This window comes from Triturus cristatus, chromosome 5_1, assembly GCF_964204655.1.
Source record: "Triturus cristatus chromosome 5_1, aTriCri1.1, whole genome shotgun sequence".
NCBI classification, from domain to species: domain Eukaryota; kingdom Metazoa; phylum Chordata; class Amphibia; order Caudata; family Salamandridae; genus Triturus; species Triturus cristatus.
Genome location: NC_140587.1, coordinates 924720312 through 924740351, shown reverse-complemented (window position 1 = coordinate 924740351; position 20040 = coordinate 924720312). Strand labels below are relative to the sequence as shown.

Genomic DNA, 20040 nt, shown 5'->3' with positions numbered 1-20040 from the left:
TCAGCTTCTGCTCAAAGGAAATATAGATTTAAACAAGATACAGAAGAAAATGCATCTATTTCAACATTAAAGCAGCGTTAAGTGTTTGCTTGGAGAGTGGTAGAAAGTATGTTCTTGGCATTTTTAACTTCATGTTCTAACAGAATCAGATAATAGGCTTACTATATTTATAGCATACTACTGAAGAAATAACAGATGATGAAGTGCTACTGATTGTTAACTCGAGATAGATGGAAATCTTATATTCAGCTGTTTACATTCATGGTGTCTTTAAGCATTATCAAAAAATCAAAACTAGACTTTCCTAAATTACTTGTAATAAATGGGAGATTAATTACTTAGTGTTAGAACTTTGAACCATTAATGGATGTTCAAGGCACTTTAACATTAATATATAATTCCACATCTATATCAAATTGATTCAACTAATGATTCTAGCAGCTCTTGCTCCAAAGAGATATACAGATAACAAAGAGACAGAAGAAAAAGCATCTTTTATTTAACACAGAAACTTGGCCTGTACAGGGATCGAACCTGTGACCTTGGCGTTATTAGCACCACGCTCTAACCAACTGTGCTAACAGGCCGTTGTTCGTGCTGGGCTGGGGGACAAGCATATGAAGAATTGCTAATGTCAGTGAACCGCAGATAGTTTGAAAGCTTATTTTCAGCTGTTTACCCATAAGGTATATTTATATATTATCGACATGAAGAAACAAATATCACAAAAAAATCAATACAAATGAGATTTTCATTCTTAGTGTTAAAACTTAGAACCATTAATGTATGTTCTATGTGGTTTAGCAATAAATAACAGTTCATCATCTATATTAAATTAATTCATCTACTCATTCTATCAGCTCCTGCTCAAAGGAAATATAGAGATAAACATCAGACAGAAGAAAATGCTTGTAATAAATGAGAGATTTAGTTACTTAGTGTTAGAACTTACAACCATTAATGGATGTTCAAGGCACTTTAACATTAATATATAATTCCACATCTATATCAAATTGATTCAACTAATGATTCTAGCAGCTCTTGCTCCAAAGAGATATACAGTTAACAAAGAGACACAAGAAAAAGCATCTTTTTTTTAACACAGAAACTTGGCCTGTACAGGGATCGAACCTGTGACCTTGGCGTTATTAGCACCACGCTCTAACCAACTGAGCTAACAGGCCGCCGTTCGTGCTGGGCTGGGGGACAAGCATATGAAGAATTGCTAATGTCAGTGAACCCCAGATAGTTTGAAAGCTTATTTTCAGCTGTTTACCCATAAGGTATATTTATATATTATCGACATGAAGAAACAAATATCACAAAAAAATCAATACAAATGAGATTTTCATTCTTAGTGTTAAAACTTAGAACCATTAATGTATGTTCTATGTGGTTTAGCAATAAATAACAGTTCATCATCTATATTAAATTAATTCATCTACTCATTCTATCAGCTCCTGCTCAAAGGAAATATAGAGATAAACATCAGACAGAAGAAAATGCTTGTAATAAATGAGAGATTTAGTTACTTAGTGTTAGAACTTACAACCATTAATGGATGTTCAAGGCACTTTAACATTAATATATAATTCCACATCTATATCAAATTGATTCAACTAATGATTCTAGCAGCTCTTGCTCCAAAGAGATATACAGATAACAAAGAGACAGAAGAAAAAGCATCTTTTATTTAACACAGAAACTTGGCCTGTACAGGGATCGAACCTGTGACCTTGGCGTTATTAGCACCACGCTCTAACCAACTGAGCTAACAGGCCGCCGCTCGTGCTGGGCTGGGGGACAAGCATATGAAGAATTGCTAATGTCAGTGAACCCCAGATAGTTTGAAAGCTTATTTTCAGCTGTTTACCCATAAGGTATATTTATATATTATCGACATGAAGAAACAAATATCACAAAAAAATCAATACAAATGAGATTTTCAATCTTAGTGTTAAAACTTAGAACCATTAATGTATTTTCCATGTGGTTTAGCAATAAATAACAGTTCATAATCTATATTAAATTAATTCATCTACTCATTCTATCAGCTTCTGCTCAAAGGAAATATAGATTTAAACAAGATACAGAAGAAAATGCATCTATTTCAACATTAAAGCAGCGTTAAGTGTTTGCTTGGAGAGTGGTAGAAAGTATGTTCTTGGCATTTTTAACTTCATGTTCTAACAGAATCAGATAATAGGCTTACTATATTTATAGCATACTACTGAAGAAATAACAGATGATGAAGTGCTACTGATTGTTAACCCGAGATAGATGGAAATCTTATATTCAGCTGTTTACATTCATGGTGTCTTTAAGCATTATCAAAAAATCAAAACTAGACTTTCCTAAATTACTTGTAATAAATGGGAGATTAATTACTTAGTGTTAGAACTTTGAACCATTAATGGGTGTTCAAGGCACTTTAACATTAATATATAATTCCACATCTATATCAAATTGATTCAACTAATGATTCTAGCAGCTCTTGCTCCAAAGAGATATACAGATAACAAAGAGACAGAAGAAAAAGCATCTTTTATTTAACACAGAAACTTGGCCTGTACAGGGATCGAACCTGTGACCTTGGCGTTATTAGCACCACGCTCTAACCAACTGAGCTAACAGGCCGCTGTTCGTGCTGGGCTGGGGGACAAGCATATGAAGAATTGCGAATGTCAGTGAACCCCAGATAGTTTGAAAGCTTATTTTCAGCTGTTTACCCATAAGGTATATTTATATATTATCGACATGAAGAAACAAATATCACAAAAAAATCAATACAAATGAGATTTTCAATCTTAGTGTTAAAACTTAGAACCATTAATGTATTTTCCATGTGGTTTAGCAATAAATAACAGTTCATCATCTATATTAAATTAATTCATCTACTCATTCTATCAGCTCCTGCTCAAAGGAAATATAGAGATAAACATCAGACAGAAGAAAATGCTTGTAATAAATGAGAGATTTAGTTACTTAGTGTTAGAACTTACAACCATTAATGGATGTTCAAGGCACTTTAACATTAATATATAATTCCACATCTATATCAAATTGATTCAACTACTAGCAGCTCTTGCTCCAAAGAGATATACAGTTAACAAAGAGACACAAGAAAAAGCATCTTTTTTTTAACACAGAAACTTGGCCTGTACAGAGATCGAACCTGTGACCTTGGCGTTATTAGCACCACGCTATAACCAACTGAGCTAACAGGCTGCCGTTCGTTCTGTGCTGGGGGACAAGCATATGCAGAACTGCTAATGTCAGTCAACCCCAGATAGTTTGAAAGCTTATTTTCAGCTGTTTACCCATAAGGTATATTTATATATTATCGACATGAAGAAACAAATATCACAAAAAAATCAATACAAATGAGATTTTCATTCTTAGTGTTAAAACTTAGAACCATTAATGTATGTTCTATGTGGTTTAGCAATAAATAACAGTTCATCATCTATATTAAATTAATTCATCTACTCATTCTATCAGCTCCTGCTCAAAGGAAATATAGAGATAAACATCAGACAGAAGAAAATGCTTGTAATAAATGAGAGATTTAGTTACTTAGTGTTAGAACTTACAACCATTAATGGATGTTCAAGGCACTTTAACATTAATATATAATTCCACATCTATATCAAATTGATTCAACTAATGATTCTAGCAGCTCTTGCTCCAAAGAGATATACAGATAACAAAGAGACAGAAGAAAAAGCTTCTTTTATTTAACACAGAAACTTGGCCTGTACAGGGATCGAACCTGTGATCTTGGCGTTATTAGCACCACGCTCTAACCATCTGAGCTAACAGGCCGCCGCTCGTGCTGGGCTGGGGGACAAGCATATGAAGAATTGCCAATGTCAGTGAACCCCAGATAGTTTGAAAGCTTATTTTCAGCTGTTTACCCATAAGGTATATTTATATATTATCGACATGAAGAAACAAATATCACAAAAAAATCAATACAAATGAGATTTTCAATCTTAGTGTTAAAACTTAGAACCATTAATGTATTTTCCATGTGGTTTAGTAATAAATAACAGTTCATCATCTATATTAAATTAATTCATCTACTCATTCTATCAGCTCCTGCTCAAAGGAAATATAGAGATAAACATCAGACAGAAGAAAATGCTTGTAATAAATGAGAGATTTAGTTACTTAGTGTTAGAACTTACAACCATTAATGGATGTTCAAGGCACTTTAACATTAATATATAATTCCACATCTATATCAAATTGATTCAACTACTAGCAGCTCTTGCTCCAAAGAGATATACAGTTAACAAAGAGACACAAGAAAAAGCATCTTTTTTTTAACACAGAAACTTGGCCTGTACAGGGATCGAACCTGTGACCTTGGCGTTATTAGCACCACGCTCTAACCAACTGAGCTAACAGGCCGCCGTTCGTGCTGTGCTGGGGGACAAGCATATGCAGAACTGCTAATGTCAGTGAACCCCAGATAGATTGAAAGCTTATTTTCAGCTGTTTACCCATAAGGTATATTTATATATTATCGACATGAAGAAACAAATATCACAAAAAAATCAATACAAATGAGATTTTCATTCTTAGTGTTAAAACTTAGAACCATTAATGTATGTTCTATGTGGTTTAGCAATAAATAACAGTTCATCATCTATATTAAATTAATTCATCTACTCATTCTATCAGCTCCTGCTCAAAGGAAATATAGAGATAAACATCAGACAGAAGGAAATGCTTGTAATAAATGAGAGATTTAGTTACTTAGTGTTAGAACTTACAACCATTAATGGATGTTCAAGGCACTTTAACATTAATATATAATTCCACATCTATATCAAATTGATTCAACTAATGATTCTAGCAGCTCTTGCTCCAAAGAGATATACAGATAACAAAGAGACAGAAGAAAAAGCATCTTTTATTTAACACAGAAACTTGGCCTGTACAGGGATCGAACCTGTGACCTTGGCGTTATTAGCACCACGCTCTAACCAACTGAGCTAACAGGCCGCCGCTCGTGCTGGGCTGGGGGACAAGCATATGAAGAATTGCTAATGTCAGTGAACCCCAGATAGTTTGAAAGCTTATTTTCAGCTGTTTACCCATAAGGTATATTTATATATTATCGACATGAAGAAACAAATATCACAAAAAAATCAATACAAATGAGATTTTCAATCTTAGTGTTAAAACTTAGAACCATTAATGTATTTTCGATGTGGTTTAGCAATAAATAACAGTTCATAATCTATATTAAATTAATTCATCTTCTCATTCTATCAGCTTCTGCTCAAAGGAAATATAGATTTAAACAAGATACAGAAGAAAATGCATCTATTTCAACATTAAAGCAGCGTTAAGTGTTTGCTTGGAGAGTGGTAGAAAGTATGTTCTTGGCATTTTTAACTTCATGTTCTAACAGAATCAGATAATAGGCTTACTATATTTATAGCATACTACTGACGAAATAACAGATGATGAAGTGCTACTGATTGTTAACCCGAGATAGATGGAAATCTTATATTCAGCTGTTTACATTCATGGTGTCTTTAAGCATTATCAAAAAATCAAAACTAGACTTTCCTAAATTACTTGTAATAAATGGGAGATTAATTACTTAGTGTTAGAACTTTGAACCATTAATGGGTGTTCAAGGCACTTTAACATTAATATATAATTCCACATCTATATCAAATTGATTCAACTAATGATTCTAGCAGCTCTTGCTCCAAAGAGATATACAGATAACAAAGAGACAGAAGAAAAAGCATCTTTTATTTAACACAGAAACTTGGCCTGTACAGGGATCGAACCTGTGACCTTGGCGTTATTAGCACCACGCTCTAACCAACTGAGCTAACAGGCCGCTGTTCGTGCTGGGCTGGGGGACAAGCATATGAAGAATTGCGAATGTCAGTGAACCCCAGATAGTTTGAAAGCTTATTTTCAGCTGTTTACCCATAAGGTATATTTATATATTATCGACATGAAGAAACAAATATCACAAAAAAATCAATACAAATGAGATTTTCAATCTTAGTGTTAAAACTTAGAACCATTAATGTATTTTCCATGTGGTTTAGCAATAAATAACAGTTCATCATCTATATTAAATTAATTCATCTACTCATTCTATCAGCTCCTGCTCAAAGGAAATATAGAGATAAACATCAGACAGAAGAAAATGCTTGTAATAAATGAGAGATTTAGTTACTTAGTGTTAGAACTTACAACCATTAATGGATGTTCAAGGCACTTTAACATTAATATATAATTCCACATCTATATCAAATTGATTCAACTACTAGCAGCTCTTGCTCCAAAGAGATATACAGTTAACAAAGAGACACAAGAAAAAGCATCTTTTTTTTAACACAGAAACTTGGCCTGTACAGAGATCGAACCTGTGACCTTGGCGTTATTAGCACCACGCTATAACCAACTGAGCTAACAGGCTGCCGTTCGTTCTGTGCTGGGGGACAAGCATATGCAGAACTGCTAATGTCAGTCAACCCCAGATAGTTTGAAAGCTTATTTTCAGCTGTTTACCCATAAGGTATATTTATATATTATCGACATGAAGAAACAAATATCACAAAAAAATCAATACAAATGAGATTTTCATTCTTAGTGTTAAAACTTAGAACCATTAATGTATGTTCTATGTGGTTTAGCAATAAATAACAGTTCATCATCTATATTAAATTAATTCATCTACTCATTCTATCAGCTCCTGCTCAAAGGAAATATAGAGATAAACATCAGACAGAAGAAAATGCTTGTAATAAATGAGAGATTTAGTTACTTAGTGTTAGAACTTACAACCATTAATGGATGTTCAAGGCACTTTAACATTAATATATAATTCCACATCTATATCAAATTGATTCAACTAATGATTCTAGCAGCTCTTGCTCCAAAGAGATATACAGATAACAAAGAGACAGAAGAAAAAGCTTCTTTTATTTAACACAGAAACTTGGCCTGTACAGGGATCGAACCTGTGATCTTGGCGTTATTAGCACCACGCTCTAACCATCTGAGCTAACAGGCCGCCGCTCGTGCTGGGCTGGGGGACAAGCATATGAAGAATTGCCAATGTCAGTGAACCCCAGATAGTTTGAAAGCTTATTTTCAGCTGTTTACCCATAAGGTATATTTATATATTATCGACATGAAGAAACAAATATCACAAAAAAATCAATACAAATGAGATTTTCAATCTTAGTGTTAAAACTTAGAACCATTAATGTATTTTCCATGTGGTTTAGTAATAAATAACAGTTCATCATCTATATTAAATTAATTCATCTACTCATTCTATCAGCTCCTGCTCAAAGGAAATATAGAGATAAACATCAGACAGAAGAAAATGCTTGTAATAAATGAGAGATTTAGTTACTTAGTGTTAGAACTTACAACCATTAATGGATGTTCAAGGCACTTTAACATTAATATATAATTCCACATCTATATCAAATTGATTCAACTACTAGCAGCTCTTGCTCCAAAGAGATATACAGTTAACAAAGAGACACAAGAAAAAGCATCTTTTTTTTAACACAGAAACTTGGCCTGTACAGGGATCGAACCTGTGACCTTGGCGTTATTAGCACCACGCTCTAACCAACTGAGCTAACAGGCCGCCGTTCGTGCTGTGCTGGGGGACAAGCATATGCAGAACTGCTAATGTCAGTGAACCCCAGATAGATTGAAAGCTTATTTTCAGCTGTTTACCCATAAGGTATATTTATATATTATCGACATGAAGAAACAAATATCACAAAAAAATCAATACAAATGAGATTTTCATTCTTAGTGTTAAAACTTAGAACCATTAATGTATGTTCTATGTGGTTTAGCAATAAATAACAGTTCATCATCTATATTAAATTAATTCATCTACTCATTCTATCAGCTCCTGCTCAAAGGAAATATAGAGATAAACATCAGACAGAAGGAAATGCTTGTAATAAATGAGAGATTTAGTTACTTAGTGTTAGAACTTACAACCATTAATGGATGTTCAAGGCACTTTAACATTAATATATAATTCCACATCTATATCAAATTGATTCAACTAATGATTCTAGCAGCTCTTGCTCCAAAGAGATATACAGATAACAAAGAGACAGAAGAAAAAGCATCTTTTATTTAACACAGAAACTTGGCCTGTACAGGGATCGAACCTGTGACCTTGGCGTTATTAGCACCACGCTCTAACCAACTGAGCTAACAGGCCGCCGCTCGTGCTGGGCTGGGGGACAAGCATATGAAGAATTGCTAATGTCAGTGAACCCCAGATAGTTTGAAAGCTTATTTTCAGCTGTTTACCCATAAGGTATATTTATATATTATCGACATGAAGAAACAAATATCACAAAAAAATCAATACAAATGAGATTTTCAATCTTAGTGTTAAAACTTAGAACCATTAATGTATTTTCCATGTGGTTTAGCAATAAATAACAGTTCATAATCTATATTAAATTAATTCATCTTCTCATTCTATCAGCTTCTGCTCAAAGGAAATATAGATTTAAACAAGATACAGAAGAAAATGCATCTATTTCAACATTAAAGCAGCGTTAAGTGTTTGCTTGGAGAGTGGTAGAAAGTATGTTCTTGGCATTTTTAACTTCATGTTCTAACAGAATCAGATAATAGGCTTACTATATTTATAGCATACTACTGACGAAATAACAGATGATGAAGTGCTACTGATTGTTAACCCGAGATAGATGGAAATCTTATATTCAGCTGTTTACATTCATGGTGTCTTTAAGCATTATCAAAAAATCAAAACTAGACTTTCCTAAATTACTTGTAATAAATGGGAGATTAATTACTTAGTGTTAGAACTTTGAACCATTAATGGGTGTTCAAGGCACTTTAACATTAATATATAATTCCACATCTATATCAAATTGATTCAACTAATGATTCTAGCAGCTCTTGCTCCAAAGAGATATACAGATAACAAAGAGACAGAAGAAAAAGCATCTTTTATTTAACACAGAAACTTGGCCTGTACAGGGATCGAACCTGTGACCTTGGCGTTATTAGCACCACGCTCTAACCAACTGAGCTAACAGGCCGCCGCTCGTGCTGGGCTGGGGGACAAGCATATGAAGAATTGCAATGTCAGTGAACCCCAGATAGTTTGAAAGCTTATTTTCAGCTGTTTACCCATAAGGTATATTTATATATTATCGACATGAAGAAACAAATATCACAAAAAAATCAATACAAATGAGATTTTCAATCTTAGTGTTAAAACTTAGAACCATTAATGTATTTTCCATGTGGTTTAGCAATAAATAACAGTTCATAATCTATATTAAATTAATTCATCTACTCATTCTATCAGCTTCTGCTCAAAGGAAATATAGATTTAAACAAGATACAGAAGAAAATGCATCTATTTCAACATTAAAGCAGCGTTAAGTGTTTGCTTGGAGAGTGGTAGAAAGTATGTTCTTGGCATTTTTAACTTCATGTTCTAACAGAATCAGATAATAGGCTTACTATATTTATAGCATACTACTGAAGAAATAACAGATGATGAAGTGCTACTGATTGTTAACCCGAGATAGATGGAAATCTTATATTCAGCTGTTTACATTCATGGTGTCTTTAAGCATTATCAAAAAATCAAAACTAGACTTTCCTAAATTACTTGTAATAAATGGGAGATTAATTACTTAGTGTTAGAACTTTGAACCATTAATGGATGTTCAAGGCACTTTAACATTAATATATAATTCCACATCTATATCAAATTGATTCAACTACTAGCAGCGCATATGAAGAATTGCTAATGTCAGTGAACCCCAGATAGTTTGAAAGCTTATTTTCAGCTGTTTACCCATAAGGTATATTTATATATTATCGACATGAAGAAACAAATATCACAAAAAAATCAATACAAATGAGATTTTCAATCTTAGTGTTAAAACTTAGAACCATTAATGTATTTTCCATGTGGTTTAGCAATAAATAACAGTTCATAATCTATATTAAATTAATTCATCTACTCATTCTATCAGCTTCTGCTCAAAGGAAATATAGATTTAAACAAGATACAGAAGAAAATGCATCTATTTCAACATTAAAGCAGCGTTAAGTGTTTGCTTGGAGAGTGGTAGAAAGTATGTTCTTGGCATTTTTAACTTCATGTTCTAACAGAATCAGATAATAGGCTTACTATATTTATAGCATACTACTGAAGAAATAACAGATGATGAAGTGCTACTGATTGTTAACCCGAGATAGATGGAAATCTTATATTCAGCTGTTTACATTCATGGTGTCTTTAAGCATTATCAAAAAATCAAAACTAGACTTTCCTAAATTACTTGTAATAAATGGGAGATTAATTACTTAGTGTTAGAACTTTGAACCATTAATGGGTGTTCAAGGCACTTTAACATTAATATATAATTCCACATCTATATCAAATTGATTCAACTAATGATTCTAGCAGCTCTTGCTCCAAAGAGATATACAGATAACAAAGAGACAGAAGAAAAAGCATCTTTTATTTAACACAGAAACTTGGCCTGTACAGGGATCGAACCTGTGACCTTGGCGTTATTAGCACCACGCTCTAACCAACTGAGCTAACAGGCCGCCGCTCGTGCTGGGCTGGGGGACAAGCATATGAAGAATTGCTAATGTCAGTGAACCCCAGATAGTTTGAAAGCTTATTTTCAGCTGTTTACCCATAAGGTATATTTATATATTATCGACATGAAGAAACAAATATCACAAAAAAATCAATACAAATGAGATTTTCAATCTTAGTGTTAAAACTTAGAACCATTAATGTATTTTCCATGTGGTTTAGCAATAAATAACAGTTCATCATCTATATTAAATTAATTCATCTACTCATTCTATCAGCTTCTGCTCAAAGGAAATATAGATTTAAACAAGATACAGAAGAAAATGCATCTATTTCAACATTAAAGCAGCGTTAAGTGTTTTCTTGGAGAGTGGTAGAAAGTATGTTCTTGGCATTTTTAACTTCATGTTCTAACAGAATCAGATAATAGGCTTACTATATTTATAGCATACTACTGAAGAAATAACAGATGATGAAGTGCTACTGATTGTTAACCCGAGATAGATGGAAATCTTATATTCAGCTGTTTACATTCATGGTGTCTTTAAGCATTATCAAAAAATCAAAACTAGACTTTCCTAAATTACTTGTAATAAATGGGAGATTAATTACTTAGTGTTAGAACTTTGAACCATTAATGGATGTTCAAGGCACTTTAACATTAATATGTAATTCCACATCTATATAAAATGTATTAATCGAATCTTTCTAGCAGCTCTTGCTCCAAAGAGGTATACAGTTAACAATGAGAGATAAGAAAAAGCTTTCTTTTAACTCAGACACCTGGCATGTACAGGGATCGAACCTGTGACCTTGGCATTATTAGCACCACGCTCTAACCAACTGAGCTAACAGGCCACTGTGTGCACAGTCATGGGGGACAAGCATATGAAGAATTGCTAATGTCAGTGAACCCCAGATAGTTTGAAAGCTTATTTTCAGCTGTTTACCCATAAGGTATATTTATATATTATCGACATGAAGAAACAAATATCACAAAAAAATCAATACAAATGAGATTTTCATTCTTAGTGTTAAAACTTAGAACCATTAATGTATGTTCTATGTGGTTTAGCAATAAATAACAGTTCATCATCTATATTAAATTAATTCATCTACTCATTCTATCAGCTCCTGCTCAAAGGAAATATAGAGATAAACATCAGACAGAAGAAAATGCTTGTAATAAATGAGAGATTTAGTTACTTAGTGTTAGAACTTACAACCATTAATGGATGTTCAAGGCACTTTAACATTAATATATAATTCCACATCTATATCAAATTGATTCAACTAATGATTCTAGCAGCTCTTGCTCCAAAGAGATATACAGTTAACAAAGAGACACAAGAAAAAGCATCTTTTTTTTAACACAGAAACTTGGCCTGTACAGGGATCGAACCTGTGACCTTGGCATTATTAGCACCACGCTCTAACCAACTGAGCTAACAGGCCGCCGTTCGTGCTGGGCTGGGGGACAAGCATATGAAGAATTGCCAATGTCAGTGAACCCCAGATAGTTTGAAAGCTTATTTTCAGCTGTTTACCCATAAGGTATATTTATATATTATCGACATGAAGAAACAAATATCACAAAAAAATCAATACAAATGAGATTTTCATTCTTAGTGTTAAAACTTAGAACCATTAATGTATTTTCTATGTGGTTTAGCAATAAATAACAGTTTATCATCTATATTAAATTAATTCATCTACTCATTCTATCAGCTTCTGCTCAAAGGAAATATAGAGATAAACATCAGACAGAAGAAAATGCTTGTAATAAATGAGAGATTTAGTTACTTAGTGTTAGAACTTACAACCATTAATGGATGTTCAAGGCACTTTAACATTAATATATAATTCCACATCTATATCAAATTGATTCAACTAATGATTCTAGCAGCTCTTGCTCCAAAGAGATATACAGATAACAAAGAGACAGAAGAAAAAGCATCTTTTATTTAACACAGAAACTTGGCCTGTACAGGGATCGAACCTGTGACCTTGGCGTTATTAGCACCACGCTCTAACCAACTGAGCTAACAGGCCGCTGTTCATGCTGGGCTGGGGGACAAGCATATGAAGAAGTGGTAATGTCAGTGAACCCCAGATAGTTTGAAAGCTTATTTTCAGCTGTTTACCCATAAGGTATATTTATATATTATCGACATGAAGAAACAAATATCACAAAAAAATCAATACAAATGAGATTTTCATTCTTAGTGTTAAAACTTAGAACCATTAATGTATGTTCTATGTGGTTTAGCAATAAATAACAGTTCATCATCTATATTAAATTAATTCATCTACTCATTCTATCAGCTCCTGCTCAAAGGAAATATAGAGATAAACATCAGACAGAAGAAAATGCTTGTAATAAATGAGAGATTTAGTTACTTAGTGTTAGAACTTACAACCATTAATGGATGTTCAAGGCACTTTAACATTAATATATAATTCCACATCTATATCAAATTGATTCAACTAATGATTCTAGCAGCTCTTGCTCCAAAGAGATATACAGATAACAAAGAGACAGAAGAAAAAGCATCTTTTATTTAACACAGAAACTTGGCCTGTACAGGGATCGAACCTGTGACCTTGGCGTTATTAGCACCACGCTCTAACCAACTGAGCTAACAGGCCGCCGCTCGTGCTGGGCTGGGGGACAAGCATATGAAGAATTGCTAATGTCAGTGAACCCCAGATAGTTTGAAAGCTTATTTTCAGCTGTTTACCCATAAGGTATATTTATATATTATCGACATGAAGAAACAAATATCACAAAAAAATCAATACAAATGAGATTTTCAATCTTAGTGTTAAAACTTAGAACCATTAATGTATTTTCCATGTGGTTTAGCAATAAATAACAGTTCATAATCTATATTAAATTAATTCATCTTCTCATTCTATCAGCTTCTGCTCAAAGGAAATATAGATTTAAACAAAATACAGAAGAAAATGCATCTATTTCAACATTAAAGCAGCGTTAAGTGTTTGCTTGGAGAGTGGTAGAAAGTATGTTCTTGGCATTTTTAACTTCATGTTCTAACAGAATCAGATAATAGGCTTACTATATTTATAGCATACTACTGAAGAAATAACAGATGATGAAGTGCTACTGATTGTTAACCCGAGATAGATGGAAATCTTATATTCAGCTGTTTACATTCATGGTGTCTTTAAGCATTATCAAAAAATCAAAACTAGACTTTCCTAAATTACTTGTAATAAATGGGAGATTAATTACTTAGTGTTAGAACTTTGAACCATTAATGGATGTTCAAGGCACTTTAACATTAATATATAATTCCACATCTATATCAAATTGATTCAACTACTAGCAGCTCTTGCTCCAAAGAGATATACAGTTAACAAAGAGACACAAGAAAAAGCACCTTTTTTTTAACACAGAGACTTGGCCTGTACAGGGATCGAACCTGTGACCTTGGCGTTATTAGCACCACGCTCTAACCAACTGAGCTAACAGGCCGCCGTTCGTGCTGTGCTGGGGGACAAGCATATGCAGAACTGCTAATGTCAGTGAACCCCAGATAGTTTGAAAGCTTATTTTCAGCTGTTTACCCATAAGGTATATTTATATATTATCGACATGAAGAAACAAATATCACAAAAAAATCAATACAAATGAGATTTTCATTCTTAGTGTTAAAACTTAGAACCATTAATGTATGTTCTATGTGGTTTAGCAATAAATAACAGTTCATCATCTATATTAAATTAATTCATCTACTTATTCTATCAGCTCCTGCTCAAAGGAAATATAGAGATAAACATCAGACAGAAGAAAATGCTTGGAATAAATGAGAGATTTAGTTACTTAGTGTTAGAACTTACAACCATTAATGGATGTTCAAGGCACTTTAACATTAATATATAATTCCACATCTATATCAAATTGATTCAACTAATGATTCTAGCAGCTCTTGCTCCAAAGAGATATACAGATAATAAAGAGACAGAAGAAAAAGCATCTTTTATTTAACACAGAAACTTGGCCTGTACAGGGATCGAACCTGTGACCTTGGCGTTATTAGCACCACGCTCTAACCAACTGAGCTAACAGGCCGCCGCTCGTGCTGGGCTGGGGGACAAGCATATGAAGAATTGCTAATGTCAGTGAACCCCAGATAGTTTGAAAGCTTATTTTCAGCTGTTTACCCATAAGGTATATTTATATATTATCGACATGAAGAAACAAATATCACAAAAAAATCAATACAAATGAGATTTTCAATCTTAGTGTTAAAACTTAGAACCATTAATGTATTTTCCATGTGGTTTAGCAATAAATAACAGTTCATAATCTATATTAAATTAATTCATCTACTCATTCTATCAGCTTCTGCTCAAAGGAAATATAGATTTAAACAAGATACAGAAGAAAATGCATCTATTTCAACATTAAAGCAGCGTTAAGTGTTTGCTTGGAGAGTGGTAGAAAGTATGTTCTTGGCATTTTTAACTTCATGTTCTAACAGAATCAGATAATAGGCTTACTATATTTATAGCATACTACTGAAGAAATAACAGATGATGAAGTGCTACTGATTGTTAACTCGAGATAGATGGAAATCTTATATTCAGCTGTTTACATTCATGGTGTCTTTAAGCATTATCAAAAAATCAAAACTAGACTTTCCTAAATTACTTGTAATAAATGGGAGATTAATTACTTAGTGTTAGAACTTTGAACCATTAATGGATGTTCAAGGCACTTTAACATTAATATATAATTCCACATCTATATCAAATTGATTCAACTAATGATTCTAGCAGCTCTTGCTCCAAAGAGATATACAGATAACAAAGAGACAGAAGAAAAAGCATCTTTTATTTAACACAGAAACTTGGCCTGTACAGGGATCGAACCTGTGACCTTGGCGTTATTAGCACCACGCTCTAACCAACTGTGCTAACAGGCCGTTGTTCGTGCTGGGCTGGGGGACAAGCATATGAAGAATTGCTAATGTCAGTGAACCGCAGATAGTTTGAAAGCTTATTTTCAGCTGTTTACCCATAAGGTATATTTATATATTATCGACATGAAGAAACAAATATCACAAAAAAATCAATACAAATGAGATTTTCATTCTTAGTGTTAAAACTTAGAACCATTAATGTATGTTCTATGTGGTTTAACAATAAATAACAGTTCATCATCTATATTAAATTAATTCATCTACTCATTCTATCAGCTCCTGCTCAAAGGAAATATAGAGATAAACATCAGACAGAAGAAAATGCTTGTAATAAATGAGAGATTTAGTTACTTAGTGTTAGAACTTACAACCATTAATGGATGTTCAAGGCACTTTAACATTAATATATAATTCCACATCTATATCAAATTGATTCAACTAATGATTCTAGCAGCTCTTGCTCCAAAGAGATATACAGTTAACAAAGAGACACAAGAAAAAGCATATTTTTTTTAACACAGAAACTTGGCCTGTACAGGGATCGAACCTGTGACCTTGGCGTTATTAGCACCACGCTCTAACCAACTGAGCTAACAGGCCGCCGTTCGTGCTGGGCTGGGGGACAAGCATATGAAGAATTGCTAATGTCAGTGAACCCCAGATAGTTTGAAAGCTTATTTTCAGCTGTTTACCCATAAGGTATATTTATATATTATCGACATGAAGAAACAAATATCACAAAAAAATCAATACAAATGAGATTTTCATTCTTAGTGTTAAAACTTAGAACCATTAATGTATGTTCTATGTGGTTTAGCAATAAATAACAGTTCATCATCTATATTAAATTAATTCATCTACTCATTCTATCAGCTCCTGCTCAAAGGAAATATAGAGATAAACATCAGACAGAAGAAAATGCTTGTAATAAATGAGAGATTTAGTTACTTAGTGTTAGAACTTACAACCATTAATGGATGTTCAAGGCACTTTAACATTAATATATAATTCCACATCTATATCAAATTGATTCAACTAATGATTCTAGCAGCTCTTGCTCCAAAGAGATATACAGATAACAAAGAGACAGAAGAAAAAGCATCTTTTATTTAACACAGAAACTTGGCCTGTACAGGGATCGAACCTGTGACCTTGGCGTTATTAGCACCACGCTCTAACCAACTGAGCTAACAGGCCGCCGCTCGTGCTGGGCTGGGGGACAAGCATATGAAGAATTGCTAATGTCAGTGAACCCCAGATAGTTTGAAAGCTTATTTTCAGCTGTTTACCCATAAGGTATATTTATATATTATCGACATGAAGAAACAAATATCACAAAAAAATCAATACAAATGAGATTTTCAATCTTAGTGTTAAAACTTAGAACCATTAATGTATTTTCCATGTGGTTTAGCAATAAATAACAGTTCATAATCTATATTAAATTAATTCATCTACTCATTCTATCAGCTTCTGCTCAAAGGAAATATAGATTTAAACAAGATACAGAAGAAAATGCATCTATTTCAACATTAAAGCAGCGTTAAGTGTTTGCTTGGAGAGTGGTAGAAAGTATGTTCTTGGCATTTTTAACTTCATGTTCTAACAGAATCAGATAATAGGCTTACTATATTTATAGCATACTACTTAAGAAATAACAGATGATGAAGTGCTACTGATTGTTAACCCGAGATAGATGGAAATCTTATATTCAGCTGTTTACATTCATGGTGTCTTTAAGCATTATCAAAAAATCAAAACTAGACTTTCCTAAATTACTTGTAATAAATGGGAGATTAATTACTTAGTGTTAGAACTTTGAACCATTAATGGGTGTTCAAGGCACTTTAACATTAATATATAATTCCACATCTATATCAAATTGATTCAACTAATGATTCTAGCAGCTCTTGCTCCAAAGAGATATACAGATAACAAAGAGACAGAAGAAAAAGCATCTTTTATTGAACACAGAAACTTGGCCTGTACAGGGATCGAACCTGTGACCTTGGCGTTATTAGCACCACACTCTAACCAACTGAGCTAACAGGCCGCTGTTTGTGCTGGGCTGGGGGACAAGCATATGAAGAATTGCGAATGTCAGTGAACCCCAGATAGTTTGAAAGCTTATTTTCAGCTGTTTACCCATAAGGTATATTTATATATTATCGACATGAAGAAACAAATATCACAAAAAAATCAATACAAATGAGATTTTCAATCTTAGTGTTAAAACTTAGAACCATTAATGTATTTTCCATGTGGTTTAGCAATAAATAACAGTTCATCATCTATATTAAATTAATTCATCTACTCATTCTATCAGCTCCTGCTCAAAGGAAATATAGAGATAAACATCAGACAGAAGAAAATGCTTGTAATAAATGAGAGATTTAGTTACTTAGTGTTAGAACTTACAACCATTAATGGATGTTCAAGGCACTTTAACATTAATATATAATTCCACATCTATATCAAATTGCTTCAACTACTAGCAGCTCTTGCTCCAAAGAGATATACAGTTAACAAAGAGACACAAGAAAAAGCATCTTTTTTTTAACACAGAAACTTGGCCTGTACAGGGATCGAACCTGTGACCTTGGCGTTATTAGCACCACGCTCTAACCAACTGAGCTAACAGGCTGCCGTTCGTTCTGTGCTGGGGGACAAGCATATGCAGAACTGCTAATGTCAGTGAACCCCAGATAGTTTGAAAGCTTATTTTCAGCTGTTTACCCATAAAGTATATTTATATATTATCGACATGAAGAAACAAATATCACAAAAAAATCAATACAAATGAGATTTTCATTCTTAGTGTTAAAACTTAGAACCATTAATGTATGTTCTATGTGGTTTAGCAATAAATAACAGTTCATCATCTATATTAAATTAATTCATCTACTCATTCTATCAGCTCCTGCTCAAAGGAAATATAGAGATAAACATCAGACAGAAGAAAATGCTTGTAATAAATGAGAGATTTAGTTACTTAGTGTTAGAACTTACAACCATTAATGGATGTTCAAGGCACTTTAACATTAATATATAATTCCACATCTATATCAAATTGATTCAACTAATGATTCTAGCAGCTCTTGCTCCAAAGAGATATACAGATAACAAAGAGACAGAAGAAAAAGCTTCTTTTATTTAACACAGAAACTTGGCCTGTACAGGGATCGAACCTGTGACCTTGGCGTTATTAGCACCACGCTCTAACCATCTGAGCTAACAGGCCGCCGCTCGTGCTGGGCTGGGGGACAAGCATATGAAGAATTGCCAATGTCAGTGAACCCCAGATAGTTTGAAAGCTTATTTTCAGCTGTTTACCCATAAGGTATATTTATATATTATCGACATGAAGAAACAAATATCACAAAAAAATCAATACAAATGAGATTTTCAATCTTAGTGTTAAAACTTAGAACCATTAATGTATTTTCCATGTGGTTTAGTAATAAATAACAGTTCATCATCTATATTAAATTAATTCATCTACTCATTCTATCAGCTTCTGCTCAAAGGAAATATAGATTTAAACAAGATACAGAAGAAAATGCATTTATTTCAACATTAAAGCAGCGTTAAGTGTTTGCTTGGAGAGTGGTAGAAAGTATGTTCTTGGCATTTTTAACTTCATGTTCTAACAGAATCAGATAATAGGCTTACTATTTTTATAGCATACTAGTGAAGAAATAACAGATGATGAAGTGCTACTGATTGTTAACCAGAGATAGATGGAAATCTTATATTCAGCTGTTTACATTCATGGTGTCTTTAAGCATTATCAAAAAATCAAAACTAGACTTTCCTAAATTACTTGTAATAAATGGGAGATTAATTACTTAGTGTTAGAACTTTGAACCATTAATGGATGTTCAAGGCACTTTAACATTAATATATAATTCCACATCTATATCACATTGATTCAACTAATCATTCTAGCAGCTCTTGCTCCAAAGAGATATACAGATAACAAAGAGACACAAGAAAAAGCATCTTTTATTGAACACAGAAACTTGGCCTGTACAGGGATCGAACCTGTGACCTTGGCGTTATTAGCACCACGCTCTAACCAACTGAGCTAACAGGCCGCCGTTCGTGCTGGGCTGGGGGACAAGCATATGAAGAATTGCTAATGTCAGTGAACCCCAGATAGTTTGAAAGCTTATTTTCAGCTGTTTACCCATAAGGTATATTTATATATTATCGACATGAAGAAACAAATATCACAAAAAAATCAATACAAATGAGATTTTCAATCTTAGTGTTAAAACTTAGAACCATTAATGTATTTTCCATGTGGTTTAGCAATAAATAACAGTTCATCATCTATATTAAATTAATTCATCTACTCATTCTATCAGCTCCTGCTCAAAGGAAATATAGAGATAAACATCAGACAGAAGAAAATGCTTGTAATAAATGAGAGATTTAGTTACTTAGTGTTAGAACTTA

At 33.2% G+C, this 20040-nt stretch overlaps 17 non-coding genes across 17 annotated transcripts; all 17 read right to left on the bottom strand.

Annotated features, from left to right (window-relative positions):
- Nucleotides 1–1110: 1110 nt before the first annotated feature.
- Nucleotides 1111–1184, bottom strand: TRNAI-AAU (transfer RNA isoleucine (anticodon AAU)). The gene has a single exon. It is a non-coding gene; the product is annotated as a tRNA-Ile (tRNA).
- A 523-nt stretch (nucleotides 1185–1707) lies between these two features.
- On the bottom strand, nucleotides 1708–1781 carry TRNAI-AAU (transfer RNA isoleucine (anticodon AAU)). The gene has a single exon. It is a non-coding gene; the product is annotated as a tRNA-Ile (tRNA).
- A 782-nt stretch (nucleotides 1782–2563) lies between these two features.
- Nucleotides 2564–2637, bottom strand: TRNAI-AAU (transfer RNA isoleucine (anticodon AAU)). Its single transcript has one exon. It is a non-coding gene; the product is annotated as a tRNA-Ile (tRNA).
- A 1705-nt stretch (nucleotides 2638–4342) lies between these two features.
- Nucleotides 4343–4416, bottom strand: TRNAI-AAU (transfer RNA isoleucine (anticodon AAU)). The gene has a single exon. It is a non-coding gene; the product is annotated as a tRNA-Ile (tRNA).
- A 523-nt stretch (nucleotides 4417–4939) lies between these two features.
- TRNAI-AAU (transfer RNA isoleucine (anticodon AAU)) lies at nucleotides 4940–5013 on the bottom strand. The gene has a single exon. It is a non-coding gene; the product is annotated as a tRNA-Ile (tRNA).
- A 782-nt stretch (nucleotides 5014–5795) lies between these two features.
- TRNAI-AAU (transfer RNA isoleucine (anticodon AAU)) lies at nucleotides 5796–5869 on the bottom strand. Its single transcript has one exon. It is a non-coding gene; the product is annotated as a tRNA-Ile (tRNA).
- A 1705-nt stretch (nucleotides 5870–7574) lies between these two features.
- Nucleotides 7575–7648, bottom strand: TRNAI-AAU (transfer RNA isoleucine (anticodon AAU)). The gene has a single exon. It is a non-coding gene; the product is annotated as a tRNA-Ile (tRNA).
- A 523-nt stretch (nucleotides 7649–8171) lies between these two features.
- On the bottom strand, nucleotides 8172–8245 carry TRNAI-AAU (transfer RNA isoleucine (anticodon AAU)). Its single transcript has one exon. It is a non-coding gene; the product is annotated as a tRNA-Ile (tRNA).
- Nucleotides 8246–9027: 782 nt separating this feature from the next.
- TRNAI-AAU (transfer RNA isoleucine (anticodon AAU)) lies at nucleotides 9028–9101 on the bottom strand. The gene has a single exon. It is a non-coding gene; the product is annotated as a tRNA-Ile (tRNA).
- Nucleotides 9102–10561: 1460 nt separating this feature from the next.
- On the bottom strand, nucleotides 10562–10635 carry TRNAI-AAU (transfer RNA isoleucine (anticodon AAU)). The gene has a single exon. It is a non-coding gene; the product is annotated as a tRNA-Ile (tRNA).
- Nucleotides 10636–12608: 1973 nt separating this feature from the next.
- TRNAI-AAU (transfer RNA isoleucine (anticodon AAU)) lies at nucleotides 12609–12682 on the bottom strand. The gene has a single exon. It is a non-coding gene; the product is annotated as a tRNA-Ile (tRNA).
- A 523-nt stretch (nucleotides 12683–13205) lies between these two features.
- Nucleotides 13206–13279, bottom strand: TRNAI-AAU (transfer RNA isoleucine (anticodon AAU)). Its single transcript has one exon. It is a non-coding gene; the product is annotated as a tRNA-Ile (tRNA).
- A 776-nt stretch (nucleotides 13280–14055) lies between these two features.
- TRNAI-AAU (transfer RNA isoleucine (anticodon AAU)) lies at nucleotides 14056–14129 on the bottom strand. The gene has a single exon. It is a non-coding gene; the product is annotated as a tRNA-Ile (tRNA).
- Nucleotides 14130–14652: 523 nt separating this feature from the next.
- TRNAI-AAU (transfer RNA isoleucine (anticodon AAU)) lies at nucleotides 14653–14726 on the bottom strand. The gene has a single exon. It is a non-coding gene; the product is annotated as a tRNA-Ile (tRNA).
- A 1379-nt stretch (nucleotides 14727–16105) lies between these two features.
- Nucleotides 16106–16179, bottom strand: TRNAI-AAU (transfer RNA isoleucine (anticodon AAU)). The gene has a single exon. It is a non-coding gene; the product is annotated as a tRNA-Ile (tRNA).
- Nucleotides 16180–16702: 523 nt separating this feature from the next.
- TRNAI-AAU (transfer RNA isoleucine (anticodon AAU)) lies at nucleotides 16703–16776 on the bottom strand. Its single transcript has one exon. It is a non-coding gene; the product is annotated as a tRNA-Ile (tRNA).
- Nucleotides 16777–19602: 2826 nt separating this feature from the next.
- Nucleotides 19603–19676, bottom strand: TRNAI-AAU (transfer RNA isoleucine (anticodon AAU)). The gene has a single exon. It is a non-coding gene; the product is annotated as a tRNA-Ile (tRNA).
- Between the last annotated feature and the right edge of the window lie 364 nt (nucleotides 19677–20040).